This window comes from Cupressus sempervirens, chromosome 9, assembly GCF_028749045.1.
Source record: "Cupressus sempervirens isolate cs-2001-9-10 chromosome 9, ASM2874904v1, whole genome shotgun sequence".
NCBI lineage: Eukaryota > Viridiplantae > Streptophyta > Pinopsida > Cupressales > Cupressaceae > Cupressus > Cupressus sempervirens.
In genome coordinates this window covers 310,534,669-310,542,538 of record NC_143126.1, presented here as the reverse complement: position 1 = coordinate 310,542,538, position 7,870 = coordinate 310,534,669, and positions in this window count along the sequence as shown.

Here is a 7,870-nt window from a genome sequence, read left to right as displayed (position 1 = left end):
TCAAGAATTGATTCTAAAAGTGAGAAATATCGCAACATTAGGGACTATAGGTAGACTATCTAAAAAGTGTTGAGAAAAAATTGATGTCAAGGGGTGGGGGGGGAGTAGTGTTGAGAAATACTATTTTGTGAATTGCCAAAGAAACCCTAATGCACAAGGATACCTCAATAGGATAAGAATATGTGCCCCCAAGATGAGGACAAGAAACAATTCCAAGCTAGGAAATGTGTTACGGAGTGAGTGATTGAGACTGATAGACATAGGTGCAAGGGTCTCAAGTAGTGCCTATTTTTAGGTTTTCACCATTTGGCATATTTTTTTTGGACTTTTTTCAAAATTTTTGATATTTTTGGTGATACATCAAAGCACCTATTGCCAATTTTTCACTGAGATGATCATTTTTTCAAGACATTTTTTGGGTTTCTTAGATTTTTTAGAATGATTTGGAGATCACTAGTTCTCAAGAAAGATCACATCATTTTCTCCCAATGTCTAACAAGGTGTAGGATATGATGGAGTAACAAGTTGGTGGATGAGCAGAGATGGATAAGAAAAGAGTATGAAGTAAGTGAAAGTGATCCTCAAGGAGTGACTCCTAAGGAGTACCCAAGCTAGGGAAAGAGGTGAAATAATCATATGAAGCATGTTTTGGATAAGCAAAGAAAGCCAACAAGTGAGATAACACATGACATAAGTAGTGGAAGAAAATAAGAAAGATAGCATAAAGTGTGTAGTCCAAATGAGTAGGCATGCCAGGAGACCTGTGAGAACCATATTTTTCTTTATTGTGATCAAGACCAAGGGGTCAAATAGATAGGATAGCAGTGAGATATAGCAATAAGGATGGAGCTAGATATGAAGGATATGAGCGACTGATTAAGAAAAATAGGTAAGATGATGAACAAGATAGCCAATATGCAAGGATAGCTCAACATTGTCAAGATCAAAGAAAGAAGAGGGAATAGATGGATCTAATGGAAGAATTATGCATGATGCCCATTTGCCAGGTTCTCATCATGGTACTTATCCAAGGTTCCAAAAGAAATGGTTTTCACCATAAGATGAATTTATTTCTCTTTAATCTTACAACCAAGGTGCCACAAGAAGTGGTTTTCACCAAGGCACAATTTTTTTTTGGATTTTTAGAAATAGGTCAAGCTTTTTCAAGTTAGATAGAGCTCCTATAGGAAAGATAATTCATGGTAAGACAAGACCATAGAAAATTATGCTAAAAAATGCTAATAGGGAGAAGGAAGAAAGATGGAGGATAAGAATTCATGTCTTGAAAGGATTGTAGGAATATGGATAGTAGGTAAGTATAGCTTAGAAAATATTGCATAAGGGTAGGTGACAAAGTGGAGAAAATCAACATTGACACACATCTTGGAGGGTTTTTGAATGACCAAGGGATCATGGAGGAAATAGCTTGAGGTTTAGATGTATGAAATGGTAGAGTAATTTTGGAAGAAGATGGAGTGGAAGGCTTTGGAATATTTTTATGAAGATATTTGGAAGAATATGAAGTGGAGGAACTTGGAAGCTTGAATTTCAACTTTGAACTATTTTCAGTATTCAAGTCTTTCAAAAGAGACTTGGGAATCCATATCACTTTAGATTTTTCATTTCCTTTGGATGCTTTAGAATGTGTATCTTCAATAATGGATTTAGGAACCCATATTTTGATTGATTTCACTTTTTTAATAATGGACCTTTGTGTTCTCTTGAATGTTTTTTTCTTCTTTGCCTTCACATGTTGATTATATGGGGCATAGTGATCTTCATTTTTCAATGGGTTCTTATGTTTCTTATGTTGATCATCCAAATCACTTCCAAAAGTCTTGGGACTTGTTGGCTCCTAATTTAACAGTGTTTAAACAACCAAGTATGCAAGGCAAGAATGCGTCTATAGGCAGCTATCCCCAATAATGGACACACTTCACCAAGAACCTGGGCCAACTATAAGGCTATACTCCTTCTGCACTTTAGGCTCTGCAAAACCTAGGCGGGTATACCTATAGATTCTTTATATGGTACCAGTTATCAAAGCATACACTAAATCTAATGTAAAGCATATAAAAACCCCTAAATCTTCTATACTTAACCAGGAATCATAAGCATGAAATAGCTAAGAACATAACTCATGAAACTGGCAAGTTAAGTGCAAGTTAACATTGAATAGCTTTCAACATAAAAGAGAAAATTGATTTAATATGTTGATAACAACAAGACCCAAGTATGAGCAACATAACTTAATGATCCTATCTCTGACTAGTGCCTTATCTATTAGGCAATTAAAATGAATTATAACCATACATCTTTTGGAAATCTAAGACATATCGATACATCAAGATCCTTGATCTATCCTTCACTTTGTGAACTGACATCTGTTATAGAATGAATCTCATACTCAGAACATCCTATCATGAAATCTACAAACCCTGTGACAAATATCAAGCAATTACATGGTTCTTTGCTCCACCAGAAAGACATTTTAATCACATACATTCCTAAACAAAATTCAACCTAATCTAAACTCTTTGATCATAAATTAGAAGAAATAATAGATTCGTAATCAGGAGACAAGATTTAGACTGAACTTAAAACCTTTGCTGTGCTTTATTTGTTTTCCTTGAAACCAACTACATGAAAGATATACAGAAATTAACTCATAAATCACCTAACAAAATAGAACTATCTGTATAAAACATCAAATGCTACTCAATACAACAAAAAAATGCTAGGTGTGTGGCTTTCACAGCCTGAGCAGAGCTCCAAGAACTAGAAAAATAGAAAACCATCCAACAACCTTTTCAGAAAAGAAGAAAGAATATGTATCAAGAGGCCAATTCTCGAATTGAATTTGCAGTCGACAAGTGTACCCTCAGAATTATTTCCCAGGAAGATTAAAAGCTTCTCTCTACCTTCTCTTTATAACTGAAAATCAAATCCTTTCATTTTGGCTCATAAAATATCTCAAAATGTAATGATGAAAGGATGTAATTGATTCTTGATACTAAAATGAATTCACCATAAAAGTGAAAATCCAGTTCAATCTAACTTCTAGAATGTAATAAAACTACTTAAGGATGATTTTCTTCACATTCGAGTTCCAAAAGCTCTTCAAAATTGTCCTGTAACTAATTTAGATGCTTCAAGATTAAATCTTCTTGTTCTATTGCCAATACCTCGGATGTCACAAGCTGGCCTACAATGTGAACTGGTGAACACGTGTTCATAATTTGACTCCAGAAATGGAAAATTCAGCTCTTCTCAATTTTGACAGTATATTGGAGTGCCTATTTTGGATTAAAATAGCCCCAATTATGTCCCTCTGAAAATCAGGCTTCCATTCATAGGTTTGCACATTATTTTGCAAAAATTAAAACCTTTTATATAGTTTAAACTATATTAAAGTTTCAAACATTATTTAAATGTGAGAAATAATAAAATATTTAAATTTGAAATTTCTCAAATTCTCTACCATTTTCTATCCAAGTCAAACTTGTTTGACCGACCTTGACATGTGGCATATTCTGATTCGCTTCTTCCATGCACAGCTGTTAGACACCTCCAATTGGGTGCCATGTGTCATCACCAGATTCATCCATCTCATGGCCATGTCACTAGTTGCCATGTCATCATTGCCATGTCATAGTCGCTATGTCATTGTAAGTTGTTAGCATTTGCCACATCATTAGCGATATAACATTGCGACATGTGGCATCGTTACCACGTCAGCACCTTGAAAAATGTGTCACATCAAGAAGCTCTGCCATGTGTCACCATGATATTCATCCACCTCATCACCATGTTAGTGCCACTTGTCACTCACTGGTTTGTTGCTCCATATCCAGGCGGGACCCATGTGCTCATTTAACCTTTGAGCCGAATTTGAAATTTTTTGGCAAGTCGCCAAGTCGCTAGCCAAATTTTTTTGGATTTTTTGTCTAGTGATTTGCCGGATTTTTGACTTTTCAGCGATCGATAATTTGCTGATGTCATCATTTTTAATGTGCATATTTGTTTAAAATTTTATCTCTTATTCTAGCCGACTGGGACCCACCTCGCAAGCTTTGGTTTCCAAAAACCTCTTTCTTTAAGTTACCATGTAAAGTGTTTGCTTTTGTATTTAAACACAAAAATATCCCCTCGTGTAACAAATGTGGGACTATTTTTTTATACTGTATTCTGCCCCTGTGCAAAAATCCAGTGACTTCGACTTCCATGGTAGCCCATTTTTGTTTGCATGCTTCTTTTCAACGTGTTTCACCTGCTCCTTCTACTCACGTGGGTTCTTTTGCTTGGTATTATCTACTCTTCAAATGACTGCTGTCCATGTGAATGCAGGCTTCCCATGGCAGCTCCCTCTTCTTCACTATGGTCTTCATTTCTTGCAGCGTGTGATCTCTTGCAGATTCCTCCACTTTGCATGAGCTTGCTCATTCTTACATGGAGCTCTGACCTTGTGATTAATAGCTTCACAATGGAGCTTCATTTTTATGTAGATATCCCTGTTAAAATGAAGTGGCCTCCTTCTAACAAATGTGATACTGTTGCTGGAGGAAGCCATGGACTTCAAAAACATGGATACATGCTTCCTTGAGCTTTGTTTCACCAGAAAATCTATACATTTTGCTAAAAACATGGATTGCTCCTTCCTCTGTGGATGCTTGCTGCTGTACTCTTTATTTTCTCCAAACATGGAGCACATCTTCCATGCTGAAAACTACCTCTCAGCTGCAACTTTCAAATTTAGACTACAATGTGGGAGAGAGCATCCTTTATGAAATCTTTCCCTTAATTCAATGTGCAAACTCACAACAAAAAAGCTTCATTATGCTTGTGGATTTACTCATATCATTTACCAAAATGTGGATTGCATGATGGTGGGTATTTCAAATCATTTGCAAGTTTCCTCTCCTTTTGAGAAATATGATCATGCATTCAAATAATTTGAATCATGATGACATTTATTTGATATTAACAATAACCCATGCTTGAAGAATTTAGTCGAACCCTTAAGCGGGTTCGGCTAAAATTTTTGCCTTTCAAACAACTGACATCCTCCTATTTATCCCATGATTGCAATGTAATGGAATTAGAACAATCACTGGAACATCACTTTAAAATTCCATTTTAATCATTTTCGCACTAGTGTGAAATTTGTATCTAGAGGCTCGCTAGGTGGCCGTAAAAACTAACTCAATCAAGTAACCAGGCCATAAAAATTGGCATGAGTGTTCAATCCTACACACTCTATCATACTGAAAATTCTTAGTTGATGATGATTTTCTAGTAAAAAGATTTTAATTGCCGAACATCCGTACTTCAATTACCCTGCAGGCAACCAATGTTAAAAAACATAAACTAGACTTGGGTTCGGCATTATAAACTGAGTTATTGATCGTTTGGGGTTCTGAAAACCAGGATAATTTCTTTGCCATGAAGAGAATATAATTCTATGGTTTGGGCTCATGAAGAGTCACAGGATGCACTTGATGAATTTTCGAAAATAGGTACTTGGAAATTTTAACTGGGAAATGTGTCAAAATGTGGTTTTTGGCAAATGTACGGACATGTGAAAGTATGCAGATGAATTTGTCATGACTTAAGAATTGGCATACTTCAAGGACTTTCAGGATACAACACAATGGTACAATTAACATAGGCTTACCAATCACAGGATCAAAGTTATAATGTGCCGAACAGGGGTGCGAATTAGTCAGGATACCTTAGCCGTAACAAAACAATATAAACTAGGTTTTTGATCATGTTAGCAAACTGATCAAAGGGATTCGTCATGATCTCAAAATTGGAACTTATGAAGTGTCTGACCCCTAGAACACAATACAAAAAGATTTTTTTCATTTGGGTCAATTGGGTCAAAGATATGATTGGTCGAACAAGGCTTCCCAAAATATTGAACTACACAAATGTACAAAATAGTAAATGACCAACTTTGAGGGGTTCGAAACCTAGTCAAACGAATTCAAAATGACTTGAAAAATGAAACATAGGTTATTTGTTATGGACACTAAAAACTACCAAAGTTTATAGTCATGAGAAATTCATGAGTAAAAGATATTGAAATGCAAACTGGGCCTCTGGTTGCTATTTGACACTTGGGGCAGAATTGCAAATTTTGACACTAGCTCCAAATGGGACTTCACAGAATGATTCGGGATGGCAAAATAACATTGTGGATCACATGCATATGTCAAATGAAAGGTGTTAAGACACTCAAACACCATCTAGGCCTCAAACCAACAATCAACTACATATGCATAAAAAGGCACTTTAGGGCATGATTCTTCAAGATTCACAATATGTGACTCAAAATTGACCATGCAATTTTTAGTCCCAACAGGACTTATGGATGGATAATGCTGATATGACTGGTTTAGATGGATAGATGGGTGGAAATTCATCAAGGACGAGTGTCTTTGTTGATCTTGAGGTATGATGGGAGAGCTAGGAGTGAAAAATTTAGGATATGAAGGAACATAAGCTCCCAATATAGATGGAAGGTTTGAAGGCTTTAACTTTCATGGATAAGGACCAAGGATAGATTAAAGAGATGCAAAGGGATAATGAGTGGGGATATCAACATCTTTATAGTGAGAAACATGGCCAAGGCCATCAATAGACTCACGAGTACTTTTCACAGGAGAATTTTTTTTATAGGAGCATTTGAAGCTTGAGCATAGTTTTGAGGTGGATATGGAGAAGTAGAAATCAAAGGGATGCTTTGATCTTGACAAGTAGCTTTAGATAGCATAGGAAGAGAACTTTTCTCATAATTTTTAGTAAGCTCAATGGAAATAGTGGAAGTGTTGTCCTCACCATATCTAGGAGGTGGATAAGATATAGGATATAGAGGAGAAAAATCTTGAAAGAGATGAAATGGTACTTGATCTTGATCTTTCTTGACATTTATAGCTTTTCCTTTTTGAGAGTCCTCTTGACATGGATCCACTTCTAAGAATAAGGGATAATGAAGAGTGAATGGAGTAGGCATAGTAGTGCATGAAGGTTGAGGATATTTAGGCTTAGTAGCATGGAAATGGTTTGCGACCAAGTGAAGGTTAGCTTGAGTTTCTTTTAGAGGCAGCCCTTGAGGGTAAACACATTCCATATGGAAAGCACTAGGTCCTTTGTTTGATGGAGTCATGTTGAAAAAAATTGAAGTGTTGGGAGATGCAAAAGTGTTGGAAGAAGTAGAGGTATCAAGGAAAACACCACTAGACATAGGTTCATTAATATGATCTATCTTAAGAGAAGTATCCTCATCACATGAGTCAATAGAGGTATCAATAATCCCATCATCACTAAGATTTTGGACTTTATGTTTCATCTCAATGAAATATGAAGTAATATGTTCATTATCTTGATAATAAGCACAATAGATATACAAGAATGGGTTTCTATATGAGCTAGACTTAGTCAATGTGATGAGCTTGGTGCCAAGAAGTGTTTGCAAAATATCATCATAAGAATATTAAAAGGGAGTACAAATTCTCTCAAAATTTTCTCCATGATCATTTTGTTTTTTCTCAAGTGAATTGAATGCATCCATATCTTCATCAATGTCTTGGTCAAAGATACCTCCATCATGAAGTCTTGGCATAGGTTCAAAGGAGCTATCACTTGCTTGTTTTCTAAAGAGGTCTTTAGATCTAGAAGATAAAGATGTTTGATTTCTTGGAGTAGAATTTGTAGACCTTGAAGAATATGACTCATGTGTATGTAAATGTCTTAACAAAGATTCATTTAAGTATGAAATATTCTCCTCTAGCCTTTTCTCAATTTTAGACTTCATTTCTATCATGCAGTTAGAGAGATGAAGATAAGAAAGATCATTTGTCTCTTC